We start from the raw sequence: 26,071 nt of genomic DNA on the forward strand, positions 1-26,071 counted from the left end.
ACAAATTGTGTACTGGAGGTTCTACACAGATGTACACACGTTAGACTGGCTGACCTATTTCCTCGGCGACCGACCTTCCCATGTCCAACTGTGCCCTTGTCTCCCCCTTATCACTGTCTCTACCTGTATGTCCCTCCAGGCTCTATCCTCTCGCTGTGCCTCTTCAACATCTACCTTGCCCCTCTGGCCCACTTGATCTCCTCCTTTACTCACTTCCAGTGTTATGCAGACAACACGCAGCTCTCCTTCAAGCTTCCCTCTACCTCTTCCACTTCCTCCTCTCTCATCCCTGACTGTCTGACTGCTATTCAGGAATGGTGTGCTGCCAATGATCGTTGCCTTAATGCCAGTAAGACTGAGATCCTTCTCATTGGGAAACCTGCTCCCTCCTACCCTCTGACCACCCTCTATGGGTCCCCTTCCTTCAGCCTCTGTTGAGGAAGAAAACCTTGGTGTCATCTTTGACCCCTCTCTCTCCTTCTCTCGTCACATTGTGGACTTTGCCAAGAATGCCCACTATCAGCTACACATCCTCAGAGGTATTCTCCCTTTCCTCACCTTGCCCCAGAAACCCATTGTCTACAGAGCTCTGATCCGCTCTAGGCTGGACTACTGCGACAGTCTCTTCCTCAATCTTCCTTTATCCTCCCTTTGTGCCCTTTAACTAATCCAGAAAAGGACTGCAAGACTTATCCTTGGCCTAAAGCCCAGGGACCACTTCTCACTAGCCCTAAAATCTGCTAGGATCAATTTCAAATCTCTCTGCATCATCGACAAGGCTTTCCGGGGCCTGAGAACCCGCTACATCCAACTTTCCCCTCCTAAATACCTCACTGGTAGAGCCCATTGGTCTTCTAGCTCCAACTCTCTGCAGATCAGACGCTTCTCTAAGCAGAGAGTAGGGGGTAGATCTCTCTCCTCCGCATGCCCCTTCTTCTGGAATGGCCTCCCTGCCCCTCTCAGGCATGAGCCGTACCTCCTTGAGTTCTGAAAGTTTTTCAAGACCCTCCTCTTCTTCCTTCCCTCTCCCCCCTCCCCTGCTAACTCCCCCCATCTGCCGCAGTGACTGGTTGCCTAGTTCCCTGTGAGTTCTACAGGGCACCAGGCTCCCTCCGCCAAGTGCCCCCATGCACTTACAATGTGGACCCTCTCCCCTGCACCCTGTCCTCCCCTTAGCTATTTCGTAGCCCCTGTGGCCTTCTTCAACCCTTACTCCACCCCCCCCCCTTCACTTGTACTCTCTCCTCTTTCCCTCCACCCCACTTATATCTGCAACAGCAATGAGGGAAAATATGTTAAAAGTGGAAAAAATAAAAAAAGGAAGGATGGTATGAAAGTTGGTAAGTCAGAGCAAAAATGTGGGTCTGAGGATATTATTTCTTCTACCACCTATATTGACCTTTCTGATACCGTGGCAGCGTCCAAGGCACATATGATTGTTTTTGCACCACAACACAAGTCAAAGGGGGACAATCTCAACCGGAAAAGTGAAAAAACTCATCGTCCACAAGCGTGTCCCCTTACAGGTTAGGAAGGTCAAAGCTGACCCCCGGGGCCGCTTGTCATGCAACGCATTCCTACCTGGTGTCTGTGGCCCCGATTCCGATTACGCACTTCCTAATTTCTGTCACGTCTTTCGCGTCACGTCTACTTAACGGTCTAGTCTTTTTCCGCTTAAGCGAACGTGGCGTTATTTAAGCCACACCCTATCTTCCTTCTGTGCGTTGCAACCCTTTCCGGTCAGCTGTGCTTTCTTTTGCTGCCGCGGTTTGCTATACGCTGTATTCTGGCTCCGCTGAGCTTTCCTCTCTCTACTCCTCCTCGTCCTTTCGGATTCCGATTCTCGGGACCTTTCTCTCTCTATTTTTCTTCTTATTCTTTGGTTTATGAACCATCTTGTTTGCTTGCAGTTTTTCCTTTTTCAGTAGTAGGAGCTATTGAATTTCCTACACTTCCTGTTTCTTGTTTATTCTTTCCTCGCTTTCTATTTCTGAGATTTGCTGATTTCCGCTGAGTTCAGCTGCTACTACCTCCATCAGGATACCCACCTGCCTTTGTGATTCCCCGGGGTTTTTGCCTACACTTGGCTTTTTCCCCTTTCCGGTCCCTCCCGAGAGGGGGTCACGGTCAGGGCGTTTCTATCGCTCTCACTGTGGCTTCTTCTCGTGGGAGATATCCGCAACAAAGAAAAAAAGAAAAGGACTACAGAGCGCATCGAACTCTCAGATCTATTGAAGAAGACTCTGATTCAACAGGTGAGGAGGTGGAGGAGGGCAGCGGGGATATTGATGTCGCGATTGCTGACACCGCTATGTAATGATATTCACCGATATTTGGGGCGAGAAATGGGGCCTCGCAGCAATTTATGCCCCCCCACGCTCACGAAAGAACTACTGTCCGAGCTGCGAAATGTGCTCCTAGAAGAAGAGGCCGATCTGTGGGTGATAGGGGGGGGGGGACTTTAACAAAGTGATGGACACCGCAGTCGATCGATCTCATAGGAGATCCGGATGCCGCCCCACCTCTACGCCACTCGCCATGTTCGCCGAAGCCCTGGGGTTGACGGACCCATGGCGCTCACTCCATAGCGACGAAGCTGATTTTTCCTTCTTCTCCGGCGTGCACAAATCGTTCTCAATGATTGATTATGCCTTCATCCCCCGCAGCACAAACCACAGACTCCTAGCCGCTGAATTCCTCGCATGTGGTATTTCGGATCACTCTCCACTTCTTCTAACCTTCAAGAATACCTGTCGATGTCCGGATTGCAACTGGCTCCTGAACACGTAGCATCTGCGGCTCCCCGAAATCGTGGAGGAACTGGAAAAAAAGACAATGGAGTATTTCGAAATCGACAAGGGCTCAGAGGACTGCTCGATCTGGGAGGCGTATAAGACAGTCCTTCAGGGAGAAGCTATCTCAGCGGTTTCCACCCAACAAAAACAACAAGTCCAAAAGATCAGCGAGGCAGAGGCACATGTCCTGGAGTGCGAGCGACAGACCCTAGAACACAGCGAACAGGAGACAAAGGATGCCCTGACCACGGCACAAGATACCCTCAGTAACCTAGCTCTGGACAATGCACGAACAGCCCACCAGCTAGTCCGGAGTCAAATCTATGAACGTGGTGACAAAGCAAACAAGACACTGGCCTGGTTGGAGAGGCATGAACAAAACAGGGGACATGTACGTGCCATTAAATCGCCGGATGGCACACTACTCACAGACGACTCTGACATTGTTGAAGCATTTGCCACCTACTACGAGAAGCTCTACACCCCACCCGCCGAGAGCCCGCCTGCTGTACCCTCCCACTACCTCGACCGGATCGAGATCCCAAAACTCTCACAGCACCAGTCAGAACTCCTGAACTCTGAACTCACGGAGGCCGAGGTGCAAGAAGCACTAACACAGCTCCAGCCCGGGAAAACTCCGGGTCCCAACGGTTTCCCCCACAGAAACATGGAAATACCTCGGAGGTACACTATCGGCCCAAATGCACCGCATGTTCCTACGGAGCAAAGAACTAGGGACGCTCCCCTCGGACCTCAGGAAGGCATGCATAGTAGTTATACACAAACCAGGGAAACCTCCAGAGGAATGTGCCTCCTATCGTCCCATCTCACTAATCAATGGAGAAGCCAAGGTCCTCGCCAGAACACTCGCCAACAGGCTTCTGAAGGTGATAGAGATCCTTATCCAGCCGGACCAATGTGGATTTATGCCCAATAAATCCACTTGCATGAATTTACGAAGAATCCAACTGGCGCTGAGCATAGCCAAAGAAATACCGGCCCCACTAGCCCTCCTGGCGGTGGACTTTGAAAAGGCATTTGACTCGGTGGGGTGGGATGCTTTGTGGGCAATCATGGACCGGATGAACCTGGGGCAAATATTTATATCATGGGTCAGGCGGCTCTATGTCTCCCCGGAGGCCACAGTAAGGGTGAACGGTAGGTCCTCTAAATCATTTCCCTTGGGTAGGGGTACGAGACAGGGGTGCCCGCTGTTTCCGCTTCTCTTCCTCCTGGCCATCGAACCACTTGCTATTGAGCTCAGAGCTAACACCAACTGGACCGGATTTGCCTGGCCGGGGGGGGGGGGGGAGACCGCCTCTCGCTCTACATGGATGACCTCCTTGTGTACCTTAGTAACCCGCACACCTAATGCCGTATTGTCTCCCTCATCCTTAGAGAATATCAAAATTTTGCGAGCCTGAAAGTGAATGAAACCAAAACCATTTACTTCTCAATCCAGGGTGGCGAATCTGCGATTCCTGAGACCTGCCCATACCATATCTCTATCAGGGAATTTACATATCTAGGCATACGACTCGATCCGACACTTGAAGGGTTCCTCCAGCTGAACCTACAACCAGTACTAGAGAGATTTAACAAAGACACTTCCCACTGGCAATCACTCCCCCTATCGCTAATGGGCAGAGCCGCATTATTCAAAATGATGACCCTCCCCAGACTCCTTTACGTTCTCCAAAACGCCCCATTTACCATCCCCAGAGAAACCTTTGCACTTATTGATAGAAACCTCTGCACGCTATTATGGGGAGGGAAGCAATCCAGAATTGCCCTTGACACGCTCCAGAGATCAGTCTGGGAGGGGGGTATCGGTTTACCCTGCATACGTACGTATTACCTTGCGACACAGACAGAGTGGTAAACGATTGGATGCATGCAGAGCCCACAATACCACACATCCGTATCGAACTAGAGACCATGACCCCGTTAACCCCGCTGCAGACTCTGTATGCCACCCACAAGCACCTCCCGAAGTTACCCAAGACGACGCATCATATCCGTCGAGCTCGGCGGGAGGCACACAAACTGATCGGCTGGAAAGGAAAGCCAACACTGTCCCAACCTATATGGCACAATGCATTCCTTCCAGAAGTAGTGAAAATGGGCTTTTTCGGTCACTGGCATGCAAAAGGGATACACACACTGGCACATGTGATACAGGGGGGGTCGCCTCCTGGACTTCAGGACCATGCAGATGCAGTTTGATCTGGCGCCCATGGACCTGTTTCGGCATGTGCAGCTGGCCCACGCCATCCACACCCAATTCCCAGACACGACAAATATACCCCCATGTTCTCCCATTGAAACCAATATCCTCCCGCAACGCATCCCTTCAAAGGTCACCTCCACTCTCTATCAGGCCCTCAACTCTTTTGGGGCTACACAGCTCGATGGGCTCAAAGCAAAGTGGGAAAGGGATGTGGGCCAACTGGAGCCAGAAGACTGGGTTGATGCATTAATGTCCCCCAGGGAAATCGGGATAGAAAATAAACTCAGACTAATACAACTGAGAATCCTTCACCGCTCTTATCACTCACGTACTGCAATGGCCGGATTGGGGGGGGGGGAGGCTAAATGATGGGTCACACATCAGATGCAAAACTGAGCCAACCACCTTCTACCATATGATATGGGACTGCCCAGTGCTACAGGTCTTCTGGGAGGACTGCATTAATATGATCTCTGCTGTCCTGGCAACGCCAATCCCAAGGGATCCCAAAATGGTACTCTTAGGCATCTGTGGAGAAGTAGACCTGACAAAATATGAAAAAATGTTCCTGTCAATAGCGTTAGGGGCAGGCAAGTGACTTATCGCGGCCAAATGGGGTTCTGCAGACCTACTGTGCCTGAACCGCTGGAGTAATGAACTGGACAGATGCGCAGCTTCAGAACGCCGGATCTATAATGCACAGGGTTGCACCCGCAAATTATAGAAAATATGGGGCAAATGGCTTGATGCTCATTCAAGCCCACCGAGGGATGTAGATCAACACCTCGAATAACACTATTTGCCTGCTTTGTCCTGCAACTGTCCTGGGCCCTTGAACCTGCGGGGCCCCTCTTGCTCTTGATATTGCTATGCCTCTCTCATTTGTTGTATGCCGATGATTCATGCTTATTGTTCTTATGTTATGCTTTTTAAACCCAATAAACAGAGTTATAAACAAATAAAATAATGTAATGGTATACCAGAGGACGGGGGTGCTGGCTTCAACAATACCACCAGTTAGCATTAGCAGAGTGTCTGGGGCCCATTCGCACCCTTCCACCGGCAATAACTGAGAACTCAGCCATGGGTCAAGTAAACCGTCTTTATTCCCCAAACGACAGGGATCATACAGGAAACAACAAAATCTCTGGCTGTCTCAGCATCTGAACCTGTCTCACCTGGTTTTATTCCTTGGTGACGTTACAAACACCAATCCATGCCCAAAAACCTAAAGGACATCCACATTGGGTGGCCTGGGTGGTAATACCTATAAAAATCTCCTATGTTATTCATGCCATTGCTTCGCCATGTCAGGTGGCTTCGCCTGAGTCTTCCCCAAAAAACTATCAATTACTTTGTTGCAGGGTTGCACGATGACCATTGGCCCATGAAACATTCTTCACCACCCCATGATCTGAGTGTAAGGATTGGCTGGAGCGGATCCCCCCCAGGCCTGGGACCCTGTTCTGATCACAGAGCTCTGTGTACCTTTTCAAGGTAATGAGAAACACTGTGTCCCCATTGTTGCCACAGATATGACCACCTAGCCTGAGAGTGCACCTACAGGTTGCAATTTTAGGTGGACAACACATGTATCAATCTCACCTGCTTTGCTGGGAACCGCTCCTCTTCTCACCATGAGTAATAGTCATTGTTTGGCTCTGCCGGGTCATGTGTGCGAAGATCACAAAGCTGAGCCTTTCTGTGTGTTATTATTTAGGATTGTATTCTGTATTTCGCAGGTGGCTCACCACCTCGTGAATCTGGAATTTTCCACCGCCCTTGTCCTTGACTGCGAACACTGTCTCTGTGCTTCATGCTGCATCTCTTCTTCCATATTTTGATGCCTATGGCTTCATGCATATTCACTACAGTCATTCTATGGTTTTCCTATAGGTTCTAATATCTTCTTTAGAGATTAGTAGTGGTAGAGCGCTATAGGTTTCCAATATGTCCCTGTTGCTCCTTATGGTTAGTTGTGATAAAGCGGATTCAAGCGTGGTCCGTGTTTGCTTGGCTTTTTTGCATTTCTGCATTTGGCTAATGTGAAGAAAAGGTTTTTGACAGTATGCGTGTACATGTGTGTGTCTGCGTATCTTCGTGCAGGGATTCGAATTTGCATCATGGCTTATGCTGCTATGTTGTGTTGTCACTAGTGACATCATCACGGATGAACTTTGTGATGAGTCAACCTGATCCAGTGATGAGACACCTGTCTCTTCGAAGTCATTAACTGGATAGGGTTTAAATGGTTATCTAAGAGAATATCTTTTTCCATATGTGGGACACACTGGCGCGCCTGGTGGTTGGCCGAACAGTGAGTTGCACCGTTCATTTCTCATCCTTTGGGCTGACATTCGCATAGGGGACATGAGGGCCATTCCGGGGACCCCCTCTTGAGTAAAATCAGTATTGTGGCCTCCCAGGAAACTTGGCTCACTGAAGAAATCCAACTGGACAGCAGATGCACCATTCAATATCTCAGTAAAAAAGGACAACAAGGGCTGTCCAAGGGGAGGTCTGTTGATTAGTGCTAAAAGCTGTTATAATTTGATTGATCTAAAAGTACCTCGAGATATGTTACTGGCAGGTATTCTTACTTGGACAACTACGGAGAAACATCTCTGGACCCTGCTAATTATCAATATTTAGAACACCAACTGTAGTGCTTCTAATTTTCAACTTGTGAGGCAGTTTGGTGAATTACTGCAGATGTACCTTGGGTGGGATGGTTGCATCGTGGCAGGAGACTTTAATTCTAATATCTCACAATAAGGACTTGCCCAGACCCATCCTTAAGCAATCTAGCTACAACAAAAGAAGCCTAGAGTGCGCTTATGTGATGGGCTTCTATGAGCTGTGCATGCTGCACAGGCGTTGTGTGGGCGAATTGCCCAGCAATTACACAGGATGTGCCCACAATGTTCATGTCACGCACTTTGTATACTCCTGATAATAACTTAGTCGTTATTCATTGTGATCAATGTGACCACTTTCCATTAATTGAACTACTTGGTGTGAAAGATCCTGATGTTGGCAGTGATGTAATCGGCACTGTTAACATAAATCATGGCCGGAATAGAATCAGCTGGATCACCTCAAATTTCATAAGAATTAATACTTATTTAAGTAAGCTAATGGCTGAATCATTGAGCCCGGAAGGCTGACATCTATGGCTTCTCTCATACACAGTGATTATGTCAATTTTAACATATCCCTCAAGGGATATGGTACGACAGTAAAATGCATTAGTAATGAACTTGCTTCAATTGATGCCAAAATGACCCCAGAACTAGTTGCTATTCAGGTCATAAACACAGTACCCAAGCCAGCTTGCAGGTAATGGTAATCCCTGGATATTCATAGTTAGGGACAATATCCAGGTGATATTAGTCGAAGGCCCACCTATAGATGTTCTGATTACCAGATGAACAGGGACTGAAAATCATGCTTTTCTTTTTAATGGTGCTCATTGTCAATCCATTATTCTTTGCATATATCACAAGGATGTCATGTTGAATTTGTAATCCTTTACCAGTACAATCAATTGGAACTAAATAGTCTGCATTGCCAAGCCACTGGAGACGATTAATTCACAACCTCGGTGGATGCTTTTGGTTGCCGTTGAAGGAGTGAGGGAGATCCGACAAGTATAGATTAAAGAAAGCATGGGCGAGGATACACCCCTGCTTAAGGCCAACATGTGTGGATAAGGCATCAGTAACCACACCTGTAGATGATATTCTAACTTTATCGCTAGTCTCACTATGCAGTAGCATGATCATCCTTAAAAGACCCGGGTGAGTTGCCCAAATTGAATAGCTTAGACCAGAGAATCTCTCGTTGAACAGTGTCAAATGCGGCACTAAATTCAAATAAAGCCAAATAGCCTCTTGGTTTCAGCAGAATATATAATAGTGGAGAAAAAAAAAGGCAGTAAATTAGTGGAAGTGCCAAAACCCTTAGGAAAGCAGGTTTGGTTCATTGGTATAATGTTCTTATTTTGAGCCCAGTCTTTAAGCTCACCAAGCAGGACTCGAGCAAAGATTTTAGAAGTAGGGCATGCATTGCTAAAATCTTATTGTTTTCTGGTTTTGTTCACGTGCCCTTCCTATGCACCGGCATGATAATACTGCTCAACCAAGATGGTGGGAGTTTGTCACCAATACTGATCGTCATGAAGAGAAAATGTAATAGCCTACCCCACCAATGAGGGTTAAGTTTAATGAGGGCATTACTCAAGCCATCAGGGCCAGGGGCCATTGAACTTTTAAGTGACTTGATAATATCAATAACCTGCTCTTCCAGTACAAAACCACTTATCAGTAACATATGGAATAGTAAGTGTCAAAGCACTGCGCCACCCAATTGCATTCCTAATGAAGTTCTCCCACTCATCCTTGGAGGCTCCTCCCAATAATTGTTCTTCAGAGGAATTGATGTTAACAATTGTCCAGAACCTGCGGATATCATTCTGTCTTGTCCATTATTGTGTGGTTTTCCTCCTACGATATTCCCTCAACAGTATCGACAATGTGCTTTAGATTGTTTAATGGCCCTGTAACAGTCAAGGCAGTCAACAATGTGATGGCAAGCCCTCTAAGCAGACATTTAGCTTCTCTTATGTTCTTGATTTATCCGCAGTTGGAACAAAATTAAGATCCAAGTAAGACATCAACTGGATTACTCTACTAGTGCGTAATGTGCTCTGGCTTGATATAATTGAGGTGAAATTGCTTTGCTCTCTGTTAGGCCTTCCTAGAACTACCCCTGTGCAATCTCTGAGATGTGAACATGGGCTCATCTGTCTACGGTCATTGTGGAAGAAACAACGTTGCAAATATTTGCTAAAACATCTTGATCAAGAGGAAATAGAAATTCTCTATTAGGCCTTATTGCTTATAATAATTCTCAAAATCAGGTCTATTGTGACCTCAAGAGAACCTCAATGCCACATCTCAAAGCTAATGGTGTTGACCTTCCAACTGAGGAATGTTGCTATGAATTACATTCCAAACTCAAAGTAAAAACAGCAGACTTGGATCGCTCCCAAAACATCTCTCTGCTACCTTCTAAGAAGAGATATATTCAGTATTCCTCACAAAATGTCACTCCAGAGCTCCTGTGTAGTTATCTGTTAAAACAGTGCGAGATTGATCCATGTTGCTATCCATGTACTTACGGTTGAATATCCAGCCGACCTTCGAATACGTGGGAGCCTGGCGGGGTATCCCAGTGAGGAAAGTATATGTCACCTATGCATGGGTAGAATATAAACTGCTCGTCATATTTATTTGACTGTTCTTTTCTGATAGAGCATTGCATTAAAGGATATAGTGGATATGTTAGTATTCTCTCCAAAATAGCTGATGACCAATGTTGGTCTACAAGTTATTCAGTAGACTCATTAGTATCACAGCTGCATCCGATTATATTTGGAAAGTCGTTTTGACCCGCATTCAGGCAGTCATGTTTGTCTGTTAAATACATATACTACATTCAATCTCATGTTAATGTATATGTTTAATGCACATTCTGAAAGTAATTTCAGATTTTCGGATGTTAGCTTCCGAATTGCTTCCTTTTGGGTTTGATTAATGTAATAATTATGTAACAATGTTATTCTATTTATATTCATTGATCTTAGGATATGTTGCGCATATTTGTTATTTTCTTTTATTAATAGTGTAAAAGGTTCTTTGGAACCAATGCACTTAATAAATCAATTTTAAAAAAGAACAGTTGTAGGTGGGTCTTGGACCAATATCACCTTGATATTGTTCCTACCTATGAATATCCTGGGATTACCATTGACTCCAAGCGGTCTTGGGTTCCCCAGGTGGAAAAAATTGAGAAAAAAAAATAATCTAGATCAATGTGCGACAGACTTTGTGTTGCTCTTCCGTTTATAACGAGGATACTATATAAAACATTAGCATTTTCCTACAACCAGAAGTCTTTTGAACAAATCCTGTAATAGGGACAATAGAGTCCAAAAGGATCTCCAATTATTCTCAATTATTGCTTATAATACAGAAGGAGTTTTAACTGAAAGCAAACAAGACTTTTCAAGCGCAATTTTGAGGAAATATCAACATGCCTTTTTGTAATGGAATATAACTTTCTTTGATTATTGAACCACCGTTTGTTTTTTTAAGACGAGTTCATATTAAAATCCCTTTTTGCCACTCTCTGAGTTTACGTGAGCTTCATTTACAAATTCTAATAGTTGGCGCAATCATTCTCCTCTGTCTACACCATCTGGTTCCCGCTATTCAAACACACATACAGACTTGTACCTAAGACTGCACTTTGCCTGAAAACAGCCAAGACGCCAGCACGGCTTATTCAGACGTAATCTCTAAGCACTAATCCACCAGTGCACCACTAAAGAATGCAAACCATCAAGAAGAAGACAATACCGCTCTGTGCCAACCGGACCAGCCCCCTAGAAGAACTTGGATCATCCCGGCCAGGACTCCCACCGGGTCTGGTTTTCAAATATACACAGAGACTACACAACATAGTTCAATAAACCAGAAGGAACTGTGCCCCACAAAGATACTGATCACCAACGACTATACCTGCTGAGAGACCCGAAAGGGCTTGTCCCTTGGATCTCAACAGAGCTCTTCAACGTCGGCCTCACAGGAGACCGAAAGGGCTTGTCCCTTGTTGACCCTGCAGGCTACAGGATCCACCAGACTACAACCTTCTCACGCATCGACCAAATCTGCTGAGAGACCGAAAGGGCTTGTCCCTTGGATCTCAACAGAGCTCTTCAACGTCGGCCTCACAGGAGACCGAAAGGGCTTGTCCCTTGGATCTCAACAGAGACACTTTTACGTCCTCTTAATAAGAGACCGAAAGGGCCTATTCCTTGGATCCTGTAGCCTGCAGCTTCAACATAAGACTTCTAATTTCTCACTAATTGATCACATCTGTTGAGAGACCAAAAAGCTTAATCCCTTGGATCTCAACAGAACTTCTTCAACGTCCTCTACTCGGGAGACCGAAAGGGCTTGTCCCTTGGATCCTGCAGATTACAGTTACAACATCACGCTTCTTTCTTTGTTAGGAGACCGAAAGAGCTCCGCCCTTGGATCCAAACCAAAACGCAAACATTTCTATAGTACACCTTTTAGACGAAAGGAAAAAGAAAGAATACTAGCCGTGGACCTTACACCACAGTAACAACAACGTTACCTCTCTCCGACTAGGAAACCTCAAGGAAACTGTAGAACAACCCCTACAGAGTCACTGTGATATTCGCACCTAGGTGACCAAAAGAACACGCCCCTTGGATCAGGATAAGGCCTGCACGACAGATAGCAACACAGACCCTAGATCAAACAAAGAAGAAATGTCGGCAACCCAACCTAAAGAGCAATCTGTTGTGCGCCCCAAAACAAGACTGAGAACTAAACTTAACACAGCGGCTATGTCTGCCCTAGATTCTTCACAATTAACTTTGGAACAATCACTCTCCAGAGCTCAGACAACAAAACTTGTCCAGAATCACCATCAACAGAAACCGGATTTGGACATTGAGCACCCCCCTCATCATAGATGACCCTCCCAAAATAATAACCGAATCAACCAGACAACTGAACGATCAACCAGCCCCTCAGAATCAGATTAACATACAAGCACAAATTCATAACATCACTACTACGACTCAACATCATATCACCCAAGGTTTCGACACCAACAACGATCCTGATCTGGCATCTGCTCGACTAGGAAACCCCCCCTACTCAGCCATCCAACGAGACTCAACTAACAGAAGCCTACTCACAAAGCTACGGCGAACAGGACCAACTACCATCACCGACGTCTCGTAATTCACATCTCTTCCACCAACCAAACACTACTGAAAGTGCAGAAAACGGAAACTCAGATCCCACGACAAATGACACCTTGACCAACGATATCACACAACCAAACTGCAAAACGAAGCTTTCCACTCTACAAGAACGACTAGCATCATCACCACAACATACATCGGTCAGTAATTCAGTCTCTGAGCAAACAGAAAAAACAAGCAATTTACCTCACAAGCTTCCCGCTGAACTACAGCAAGAATTGTCTGCGTCACCCTTTGAACCATACCAACACAAGACCTCAGACAATACTGCCAAAAAACAACCAAGTGAACGCAACACCGATTCTCCCAAGACTCATCTTGTTAACACAGAAGAACCACGTGCAAGCACGAAAGATTCAAAGACTCATGAAGTTGCCAAATCTCAATCAGATGAAACACGATCCCCCAATACCCTAGGAAAATCACCAAACAGCGCGACTCAACAAACTAATAAGGAAAAAGCAAGACAAAGTGAACGTAACACCAATACACCCAAGACTCACCTCGTCAACATAGAACAACCATGGGCGACAGGAAAATTTTCCAATACTCACGAAGCTGCCAAATCTCAATCAGATGAACCACAAACTTCCAATACCCTAAGAAAATCACCAAACATCCTAACACAACAAACGAAGAAGGAAAAAGCAAGACTAGCCAAACTTGCATGGTTACATACTCACAATTCAAGCAAACTCCCACAAGCTTCGGAAAACGTCAATAATCAATCTATAACCAAGGCAAGAAGACTATCATTGGATACAACAGAAATTGAATCAATCATGCTAAGTCTCGACAAACGAAAATAAATATTTGGCAACATACCTGGAACTCATCAATCACAGCTCACCTCGACCCCATGTCTGACACAAGAAATTGGACAAAGACCCATCAAAAGAGAAATCGAATCAAGCCTATCAAGAAACCAAAATATTCCTACTAGATTCACCTATGACACAGATGAATCCTACTATACACCTGATCCTACGACCAAGAACGAACAGCCCATGCCTCCACCGGGCGCAACTGAAATCAAATCCACCAATCCAATATTCAATAAAATCGACCATGAGGATCACACCAACCCCAGGATTCTAACTACCATGCTCGACCTACAAAATATGCTTATCGCAGTGCTCTCGCAATCCATGATCTCGTTTATGAAGCTACACGAATCCATGAATGACAATATCAAGGATCAAGCAACCCTCTTAGCAATGATACACTCCAAACAGATTTACATCGAGAATTTTATAACTACAATCGAATCCCGTCTCAATTTAGAAGCAGAGCAATCCAATCGATGGCAACAACGCCTGTCAGAAATGGCAAGAAGAGATCAACAAGAAAAAATCAACCAAAATACTGAACTACTAGCTCTACTCAAAGCGCAACAACAACACCAAACAATGCAGAAAACAGTTACAACGAGCGACCAATTTACACTAGCTCCCCAAGCAAATGATACGTTACAACAAACAACTGGAGGAGCTCGAACTATTGGCGCAAATCACACACAACGGAAAACTGAATCCGTCATAATCCTACACCCAGAGACCCAAGATGCTAATCAATCAACCAAGAACAATACAGAGCAGTACCAGATCTTTTAGAAGGATAAACCAGGGACTACCGTGAAATCAGTACAGCTAAAATCAAACAAAAAAAGACAAATACGTTCTAGAGCGTTCCTCAGAACAATAAAGACAACAGAACAAAGCCATCCAATACCAACAGAGAAGACGTTGGAACAAAGCCATTCATTACCCACAGAGAAGATACCATGCCGCTCGACAAAGGACATGAAGAACTCAAACCGACAGCAACAGATTGTGGTATTACAGACCTGTGGACAAACAGAACCACCGTCCAAACCCTCCTCTCAAGATGAAGATCTCCTTAAGCTCTCAACCCATGAAGACCAGCAAACAGATGACACATCACCACCTATACATCCTGCAACGCCCTCAAGCTTCATAATAATAGACGAATACACCACCAGCCATGAACCACAACAAATGCACATCTATGAAGAAATCTCGGAGGGCTCATTACAAGAAACTTCAGATATATCTCTCAACCCTGGCTCCCGTGTGTCATCACTATCAGAATCTTATGACCAAGTATGAGATGACTCCCTCAGCTCACTTACAGCAACTAACACCGATTGTATCTTTCCCTCCTTCGTAAATCCGCTACAACAAAACCGAATCTACGAAATTCACATCGAAAACAAAACCAATAGAGCTGAACCATTAATACTCAACAGAACAAACACTCTCTGTCATTGTGGAGCGATCCCACAACTACAACATATAACAACAAAAAGGATTGACTTAATAACCTTCAAAGATGACAAGCTCCTAGACAAGATTGCTGCCGAACTTTCCGACCCAAGCGACCAAGTATTGATTCTATCAAAACGTGCCCAACTCCTCAAACTTGGCTTTAACTGCTGGGCTTCTACATCAACAAGAAAACATCCATCAAGAAACCAGATGAGCAATCACACCAAAGATCACCCAGGAAAAGACGCAAACTCGACCTATGTTGGAAAACCGGAAGAATGGAGCAGAACAGGCCGATCATTCAAAAGAATTTACGACCTAGAATCTTCATTCACAGAAACCATATCCTCAAGAAGCTCAGTTTACTCCCAATCATAACAACTAATGAAATGAGATATCATATGGTTACTAGAATACTAGAGGAAACTTGCATCTGTTCACTCAGCCCTCCACTGACCTTGAAAATTATCAAATCATATGTCTCCAGGAAACTTGGATCAGTGAAAGGCCAGCGTGCAATAGTTTCCTTGTCTTTCTCAATGCCGCCATAATCAAAAAACATGGACAAACTGCATCAGGTCTACTTACTTTAATCAAAATAACTCCTCAATGGAAAGTACAGACCAATGAAAACATTAATCCTTGGACTCAATTAACAATAATGACGACGATGGAGAACAATCAAATCAAAAAAATTGATGAAACAAGAATTGCTATACTGAATTTGTATTGGAACCCTGCAGCAATCACAACTGAAGCATTCATTGACGGTGTATTCATCACAATTGACAAACTAGTCGGAATCCATCACCACCTAGAAATAATACTCTACGGAGATCTTAACATTAACCTAATCACACAGAACAGAACTCCACGAGCTCTTGATCAACTCTCACCAAAAGCATCAAGGTGGATGGATGAAATACTTACTCGAGATATCACCCTTCTAAACCACGCAAGGAACAATCCCACGTCCCATGTGCCAACATGGGCCAGAGTTTCCTCATCCGCAATTATTGATTACATATTTCTTTCACAAACTCTGCATGAATCGGTTAAGACAGCCCAAACGATACTTTGTGACAACAGTGACCACAACAAGCTAACACTCCATTCACACTCCACCATCAAACAAGACAAACCCCTGAAAGTATCTTCACTAGAACTTGATGGAACATCTTCAAGGCTCTGCATTCCACAACCAGCGATATCCCTTCTACTGACGAAACTTCTCGCTTCAACCAAGACAGATCTTGAAAAACTGAATTACGAGTGGATTCTGCTCCCCTTTCAACAGTCAAAAATCGACCACATAGAACTCACCTCCATACATATAATCAGGAAATAGCAGAAAAGAAAAAGGCACTGGCAAAATCATTACGACACCTGAAGAAAACAAGAAACAATCATATAACAACTGGAAGAAATCGCAACAAACAATCCTGCTGCAAACAGTTGCAGAAACCATAATGAAGACATACCAATCAAACAACACAAGAGAACTTTGGAATTTATTCAACGACAATGCTCAAAAACAACAGAAGCTAACGGCCAATGTACCACAACAAACATGGATTACTCATTTTCCGACTATCTACGCGGACCGCCCGCACCAACCTGAAGAAGAACCAATCAATAACAAACCAAAATGGACAGTAACCGTCACCTATGACGACCTGCTATGTATGATCAAAAACCTTAATTCATCAAGAGCACCTGGTCCTGATGGACTCTCAAATGCTGTACTAAAGCAAGATCCTCCGGCATGGGCAAACTTCATGTGCCAGATAATAGACATCATAAATACACACAACCAAATTCCAACTACTTGGAGATCGGCTACAAATGTTCTGATTCATAAACAAGGACCTCGCGACCAACCGCAGAATTTCTGCCCAATTGCTCTACTGGACCCAAAAAACTTTTTGCAACAACACTTCTGAGACAACTAACTTCTTGGGCCACTTGCAATGGGCGGATCGCTACATGACAAACAGGCTTCACTCCCAATGTCGGAACTAATGTTAATCTATTACTACTTCATCTCATCAAATATGAAGCAATCAACAACAAGAGCATTCATCGATTTAAAGATGGCCTTTGATGCCATATCATGCCAAAAGCTATGGGCAAAACTAAAAACATGGAACTGTCCCCCGAACATCCTGGAACTAATCATCTTACTCTACTCAGAAACCTCAATAAAAGTGAGACTTACAAAACAAGGTATGACCACCAACCCAATAATCACATCAAATGGCTTAAAGCAAGGATGTCCTCTAGCAGCAACCCTCTACAATCTCTTCACATCAGACATTGAACAACATTTGATAAACAGCCGAACCAACCCGCCGAAAATAAATTCAACACCTGTCCCTGTTATGGCACATGCGGAAGACATCATCTTGCTCGACAAAACCCCAACTGGACTACAAGCTGCCCTGACATCATTGAGCAATTACATGAATAATAATGAACTAACAATCAACATCTCAAAAACAAAGACTATGACTCTAACGAAATCACAAGCAAAACCAAAACAACAACCACAATTCAACATCAATGGAATACGACTAGAAAATGCCACAACATTTAAATACCTGGGTATATTAATCAACCAATCAAAGACTGAAGAACAATGGTTGGATAAAGTGGTACAAAAGGCTCCAACACTGGCACGGCAGGGATGCATTCTCCATAGGAAATACGGAACATTTTCACTCAGACCAATCATTGCGTACTGCAGACAAAAATACATCCCGATAATAACATATGAAACAGAAGCAATGATGAATACAGAACAAGTAAAGTGGGTGAAATTTGAGTCAACCTTTTGGCGTAAGATTATTCTTCTCCCACAATCGTATCCAATGCCGAGAATACGATACGAACTAGCAACACAATCCATCGGATCCATTGTATGTTGGAAAACGACTAGATATCTATCGTAAACTACAATCGGACGAGAAAACTCCTGCTATTCAAATTCTGAAAACCCAACCAAACACTCTCAACAACACAGTGTTAGAAAAATTGAAAAAACCTATCATCAAAGAAATGGAGCAGGAAGAGATATCTGAAGAACTTCTAATCATGCATCCCCAACACGCCAAAACCAAATTGTTACAGAATGACTGGATCAAAACCATCCAACAGAAAAACACCTACAAACAGACCCTTCAATGTAATAAAGACAATAGAAAAATACACGAACCACAGCAGTACTTGTGATCATTTCCAGATCAAACCATCAGATCAACATTTTTACGAATCCAGCTGAACATTCTACCAACATACTCTTATCTTGCCACAACAAGACAGATTCCCAAAGTACAAAACTATTGCTGCTTCTGCAAAGCTGAAACTATACCGGAAACCATATTCCATCTGGTTATGGAGTGTCAGTCTCTCGCACTTCAACGCAAGCACTTTGATCTCGCTTCGCAACAAATGTATACAGAAGATAGATGGGCTGCCATCCTCTGTGTAAACAACAACAAATATATATATACAATTTCCCTTTTCCTCTCAAGTATCCTTGATCTCAACGGGAAAAAAAATTTGAACCATAACAAAGACTGTTTTTTTTTCTTTTTTCCTTTTTTCTGCTTTCTCTTGCACTCTTCATATTACTTCACATATAATTCACAACAATGGAAAAGTTTGACATCAAACTAAAACATCAACAAAAAAAAAATAGTTGGCACAATCTGGATGACCCATAGAAGCAACACGTGTTGCACTGTATTGGGCAGCCACAATGTAAGGACATTCAATTCACAGACAACTATCAAGAAACCAATAATTTGGACTCGCCATATGGTTGACCTATGACTGCAATCTGTTCCTAACAACTTGCTCTTTGTTTTGCCTTCGAACATGGCCGATATTCCATTGTTTGCAAAGTACAGGTATACTATACAAAGATTAGATATATGCTATTATATGATATGGAATTTTGGGGAAGGAAACCTCTTCCAATTTCAAAAATATATCGAGGGGATGTGCCTTAAGGCTATAAATAATAGCACTAGATCTACTTCGACTAAATAGTTACTTGCTGAATGTGGGTTATGTAGCATTGTTGGGCCCCTCTCTGTGAGAATGAATCTGCTATATTGGAAGTTGAATAGCCCTGAAAACTACTTACTCCACATTATGCAGTCAGCTGGTTTAAATCCTGTCATTGGGTTTAAAGGATCTTGCGTTAAGTTAATACTAGATGAAGGTTACAAGTGGAGTACTCACATACCTGTCAAACCTCTTGGCTGCCCTTATCTAAGTTATACTTTGGACATTAAATGAGCCTTCTAGGCTATTGATGTGGGGCACTCCAGAGTTCATATGGCCTCTAAATCACTCAGTGGAGTATATTAATTGCAGCTCTCTAAACGAAAAGCTGTACATCGCTACCTATTGGAGTATCCACATAAATCTATTATTATTACGTATCTGTGTGTGAAGTTGAAGTGCTAGAGACTCAGATGGGACAGGACAAGCAACATAGGCAGTGTAGACTTTGTAACTACAGGTCACGAGAAACTGTCAAAAACTTCATGCTCTATTCTGAAAGCATAAACAATATTAAAGTCAGGGCTTTTAGGACCCTAGGAACAATGGACCCAAATGGCAAAGATTTTTAAAGAATTTGGGAGCTATTTTTGGGATGCAATGAGTAGCTATAATTTATTACTGGATCAAGATGTGGATTAGCATAAAAGGTTGCAGGCATTGTAACATTTCAATTGACTATTAATATTTTACTGAGTTTCTTGTTAATATTCCGACTATAGTGTGTTTCTATCATTGATTTTATCAAAGCCTTTTTGCCTGTTGATTACAACAATTAAATATATTTGGTTTCATGGCTATTCCACCCTAATTATCATTGATAATTCATCAAGCATCTATGGGGCCACTAACAACTCATGCAAATTGTTTAAGATCTGCAAGGTGCTCACCAATCCTACTGCAGTCTGTACTTTTCAATTGCTATCCCTGACCCTTTGTACTTCACTGGCAACTGGCGGTTCCCCCGCCTCATCAACTTCTTTTCTTCTCCAGCTGTCCCCTCCTCTCATTCCTTGGCTACCTTGCCCACTCTTCCCTCCTCTGCCCCTCTTCTGGCTACCTCCACAACTCTGCAGGGCATACCTCTGATTTGTACCCCTCCCCGGAAGGTCTTCAAGGCCGGCAACCTTCTCCATCTTGCCACTCTCAACTCTCGCTCCGCTGTCAAACACTCCTCTGACATCTGCCACCTCCTTGAAGAACTTAACCTTGATGTCCTTGGTCTTACAGAGACATGATTCATGGCCAGCTCTGTCACAAGCTTTGACACTCTCCTCCCTGATGGCTACAAGAGCCTCTCCACGCCCAGGTCCACTCACCCCAGAGGGGGTGTAGCCTTGATCATTCCAGAGTGGATTCCTACCAATATCATTCCCACTCAGATCTACTCCTCTTTCGAATGCCTCGTCTGTAGGCTCTCAATCTCTCCCAGCCACCCTCTTACTGTTGCTACTCTCTACCGGCCCCCTGGTCAGATCACCTTTTTTCTCTCAGAGTGGGCTGACCTCTCTTCCTCTCTTCTGGCCTCAACCACTCAACTCCTCCTCCTTGGTGACCTCAACATTCACCTTGATTCTCCCGGTCCCGCAACTTTACTCTTTCGCAACCTCTGCGATTCCCTATCCCTCTCTATCCTCCCCTCTGGCCCAATGCACTCTGCAGGGCACACACTTGATGTCTTGATCTCCTCTACCCTCCCCTTCTCTATCCCTCTCTCCACTCCCCCCTCTTGGAGTGACCACTACCTACTCTCGTCTTATCTCTCTCTCTCTTCCCCCCAAGCCAAGCCCATTCCAACACTGCCACCTACCTTTCTAGATATCCGGCCCATGAAGCGAGTGTCAGTCGAGGCTTTTGCTGCCACCTACTCTCCCCGCCCACATCCTCTGGCTGACTCACACCCTGACACAGCCCTGTCTTTTCTCTATTCTTCTATTTCTGATACTCTTGATGTTCTTGCCCCGGTCATGAGGATCCGCCTGAAGTCCAAAGCCCAGTGCAATTCCTGGTATGACTCTCACCTTGCTACACTTAAACGTAAGTGTAGGGCAGCTGAGAGAAAATGGAGGGATTCCTGTTCATCCTCTGACAAACTGGCCTGTCGCCTACTCCAAAGGCAATACCGTCTCTCTGTCCGTACCAAGAAGAGAGGCCACATTCAAACCCGTGTCTCTGCGGCATCTAACAGCTCGGCCAAACTCTTTAAAATCTGCAAGGAGTTGGCCAACCCTGCTGCAGTCTCTATCCCTCCCCTTGCCTCTCAGGCTCTTTGCAATGCCATGGCCTCTCACTTTATCTCAAAAACCCAGGGCATCGTGTCCACCCTCTCCTCTCCTCCACTCCCTCCCCTCTTCCCTCTCTGTCTGCACTCACTGACCCTCCTCCAGCCATCCCCCCATCCCTCCTTCTTTCCCTTTCCTCCTTTCTCCCCCGACGAGGTCGCTAGACAAGTCCGAACTATGAAAGCCTCATCAAAACAGGTTCATCCCTGTTCCTCTAAAACTATTGAGGACCATATTCATACCCTCACTCCCGCCCTTGCCGATTTCTGCAACCACTCCTTTGCCTCAGGATCCTTCCTCTCCCCTCTTAAGCACTCCCTTGTGCATCCTCTCCTCAGGAAACCCACAGCTGATCCCTCTTGTCTGGCCAACTATCGCCCAATTTCCATTACCCCCTTCTTGGGCAAACTCCTTGAAAAGCTGGCCATCTCTCAGCTACTCCTTCTTCTGACTCTGCTGGCTGTCTCCATGACCATCAGTCTAGCTTTAGATCCGGCAGAAGGACGGAAACTGCTCTCCTGAACATCCGTGAAGTTCTGCTTTCCAACCTGGACTCTAGCATTCCCTCTGTCCTCATCCTACTCGATCTCTCCTCTGCCTTCGACACGGTCAACCATACCATCCTGCTCAACCGTCTCCATGATAACCTGGCCATCACCGATCAGGCTCTGGCCTGGCTGACCTCTTTCCTCTCTGATCGACCCTCCCAGGTCCTATCATCTATCTTCCTCTCCACCTGTGGTGTTCCCCAGGGGTCTAACCTCTCGCCGTGGCTTTTCAACAATTACCTAGCAACTCTTTCCCGCTGTATTGCCTTTTTCTGCTCAAACTTCCAGTGCTACGCAGATGACACTCAGTTCATTTTCAGGCTGCCCTCGGCCACCTGCTCCACCTCTCTCATCACCGATTGCCTAACTGCCATTCAAGATTTGTGTGCTGCCAACAATCTCTGTCTGAATGCCAGCAAGACTGAGATCCTCCTCATCGGCACACAATCACCTTCCTTTCCCCTCACTCTCTGGCCGGCCTCCCTTGGCCCTCCTCCTATCCCCACCTGCGAGGCCAAGAACCTTGGTGTCACCTATGATTCCACACTCTCCTTCTCCGCCCACATTGCTGATGTATCAAAAAAGTCAAACTTCCTACTGCACCTTCTCAGAGGTATTCTTCCTTCTCTCTCATTCCCCCAGAAGCTCACTGTCTCCCAAGCTCGGGTTCTCTCTAAGTTGGACTATTGCAACAGCCTCTTTCTTAATCTACCTACCTCTACTCTCCGCCCTTTGCAACTTATCTAGAACAGGACTGCGAGACTTGACCTTGTACTCAAGCCCTGGGATCGTATCTCTCCAGCTCTGAAATCTCTCCATTGGCTCCCAGTGGATGCAAGGATTACAAATAAAACCCTCTGCATTGTCCACAAGGCTTTCTGGGGCCTGGGTCCAACATACCTTCAGATATCCCTCCGCAAATACCTCCCATCTCGAGCACTCCGCTCCTCTACCTCTAACTCCCTCAGGGTCAGTCGTTTCTCAAAGAAATGAGCTGGGGGTAGATCTCTGTCTTCGGCTGGGACCTCCCTCTGGAACAGACTCCCTGTCACTCTAAACCTTTAGGAGAACCATCTCCGGTTCCGGAAGTACCTCAAGACCTTCCTCTTTGCTTCTGACCCCCCTCCCATGCTGATTCTACTCTTCCTCAGCACCATGCACCTGGCCACCCTCTTTCCTCTGGGCCAGGTACCTGCTCCTCTTACTACCCACACTCTGCTTTTGTTCCCCCTTCCATGCACTTCTCCCCCTTCCCCTCTACCATGCACTTATGAGTTCTCAATGTCACTGGGCCTTGTAAGATCATTGGTTTTGTTTCTCCTCTGTTCCCATTCCCTTGCCTTGTCACGCTCTGAAACACTTGTGTATGAGCGCAATAGAAATAAAATATCAATATCAATATCAACACACTTCTTAACAAAAACTCAAGACATCCTGTCCTCACTCTCCTCTATTCCCCTCCCCCCTCACTCCCCTGCTCGCAGTCCTCCCTTGGCCCCCCTCTCCCCCTCCCCCTCCCTCTTACTCTCCTCTTTCTCACCCATTGCACCGGATGAGGTCTCTAGACAAGTCCTCCTCTATGAAAGTCTCCTCCAAACTGAAACACTTGTGTATGGGCACGATATAAATAAAACAACATATCATATATTATCAAACAGGTGCTCCCCTGCTCCTCCAGAACCATCAAGGACAACAATGCCTCCCCTTTGCCAGCCTTGGCCAATTTCTGTAATCACCTATTTACCAATGGCTCCTTCCTGCTACCTCTCAAGCACTCCCTTGGGCATCCTCTCTTCAAACATCCCTCTGCCAACGCCTCCTGCCTCGCTAACAACCGCCCTATCTCCACGACCCCCTTCATAGGCAAACTCCTGGAGTAGCTGGTCATCTGTTGCTTGTTTCCATGACCACCAGCCTGGCTTCAGAGCAGCCAGAGGCATGGACACTGCTCTACTGAACACCGGTGAAGACTTGGTCTCAAATCTCGACTAACTGTCCATCCATTCTTATCCTTCTTGATCTTTCCTCTGCCTTCGAAATGGTCAGTCATGCCACCCTGACTAATCTGCTCCATGACGTCCTTGGCATCATGGACCTGGCACTCGACTGGTTGCCCTTTTTCCTCTCTGACTGTTCTTCCCAGGTTCAACTGTGTCCTTTTCTCTCGCCTATCCCACTCTCCACTTGCAGCGTCCCTCAAGGCTCTATCCTCTCACTGGGGCTCTTCAAAATCTACCTCACCCCTCTGGCCCACCTTATCTCCTCCTTCTCTCCTCAATTCCAGTTTTATGCAGATGACATGCATTTAAGCATCGCCCTGCTGCCTCCTCTTCTTCCTCTCTCATCCAGACGGTCTGAATGCTATTCAGGCATTGTGTGCTGTCAATGATCTGTGCCTTAATACCAGCAAGACTGACATCCTTCTGATTGGGACCCCTGCTCCCTCATAATCTCTGGCCACCGTCTATGCCCCCTCACCCTCTTGTGGGGCAAAAAAACATTGGTGTCATCTTTGACTCCTCTCTCTCCTTCTCTCTTCTCATCGCAGAACTTGCCAAAGATGCCCACTATCAGCTGCAGCTCCTCAGAGGCATTCTTCCCTTCCTCACCTCAACACAGAAACTGAATGTCTCCAGAGCTCTGGTCCTTTCTAGGCTGGACTACTGCAACAGCCTCTTCCTCAATCTGCCTTTATCCTCCCTTCGCCCAGGGGTGTTGCTAGGTCTGGAAAAGACCCGGGGCTAAGCTAATGTCAGAACTTTCGGGACTGGGTGCTAGCCAGCCTTTTGGCTGTAGCTCCTGAGATTCTATCCGGGTCTACAACCAAAAGATCAGGGGCTATAGCCCCCTTAACCCTCCTAGAAACACCTCTGCCTTCGCCCCCTTCAACTAATCCCGAATAGGACTGCGAGACGTATCCTTGGCCTCAAGCTCAGTGACCTAATCTCTCCAGTCCTATTATCTCTCCCCTGCTCCTGGTTGCTCCTAGGATCAAATTCAAGCCCCTCTGCATCATCCACAAGGCATTCTGGGGCCTGGAACCCCCTTTACATCCAACTCTCTCTCCCTAAATACCGCCCTACTAGAGACCTTTGGTCTTCGAGCTCCAATTATCTGCAGATCAGACGCTTAGCTAAGCAGATTGTGGGGGGTAGAACTCCCTCCTGTGCAGGAGCCTCCCTCTGGCACGGTCTTCCCTGCCACTCTTAGGCTTGAGCCGGATATCCTTAAGTTTCAGAAGCTCCCCAAGACCCTCCTTTCCTCTTCTTCCTTCTCTTGCCCCCTCCCCTGCTAACACCCCCATCTTCCGCAGTGACTGGCTACCTGGTTCCCTATGAGTTCTACAGGGCAGCAGCCCCCCCTTCCAGTCCAGCCGCCTCCTCGCACTTAACATGTGGACCCTCACCACCCACACCCCACGCAATTCACTGGCACTTGGCCTCCTGGCTTCCCCTTAGCACTCGCCCACACCCTGTTGCACTTCCCCCCCGCCACTTACACTCGCTCCTCTTTACCCTGTACTTTCCTTCCCACAATAGAACTTGGCGCTCGCGCAGAGTGGCACTTCCCCACTCCTCGCACTGCTTGTTACTGCACCTGCATGATCCGAATGTCACAAGGCCTAGTATGACCGTAATTGCTATTTTTCTATGCTGCCGCCGCCCTTTTTTTGTCTTGTGGCGCACTGAAACATAATTTGTTGTGTATGCACCTTACAAATAACCAATCAAATAAAATTACTAAAAAGATCCACATTAGAAAATGATGGAAAACTACATTGCCAGCCAATTAAAGATGTTCGGAATATCCAAATCACTATCATTAGATTTAAATGTAATATGTAACAGATTCATTTTCTTGACAGTGATTATCAAATGCATTTGGTTGTGCCTGGAAAGCTGTATTAAGAACGTTTATTATTTCATTATTATCATTAGATTGGCTGTGGAGGAGTAAGACTGACATGCAATGAGCTTCTACCCTCATTTC

At 45.6% G+C, this 26,071-nt stretch overlaps 1 protein-coding gene across 3 annotated transcripts in view; it reads right to left on the reverse strand.

Moving 5' to 3' along the window:
• Positions 1-26,071, reverse strand: part of PPFIA4 (PTPRF interacting protein alpha 4) — a 3,167,227-nt gene that overhangs the window by 1,678,066 nt on the left and 1,463,090 nt on the right. The gene's annotated exons all lie outside the window — the stretch shown is intronic.

The sequence above is a fragment of the Ambystoma mexicanum genome, chromosome 13, assembly GCF_040938575.1.
Source record: "Ambystoma mexicanum isolate Mex_15411 chromosome 13, UKY_AmexF1_1, whole genome shotgun sequence".
In the NCBI taxonomy this organism is placed as follows: Eukaryota; Metazoa; Chordata; class Amphibia; order Caudata; family Ambystomatidae; genus Ambystoma; species Ambystoma mexicanum.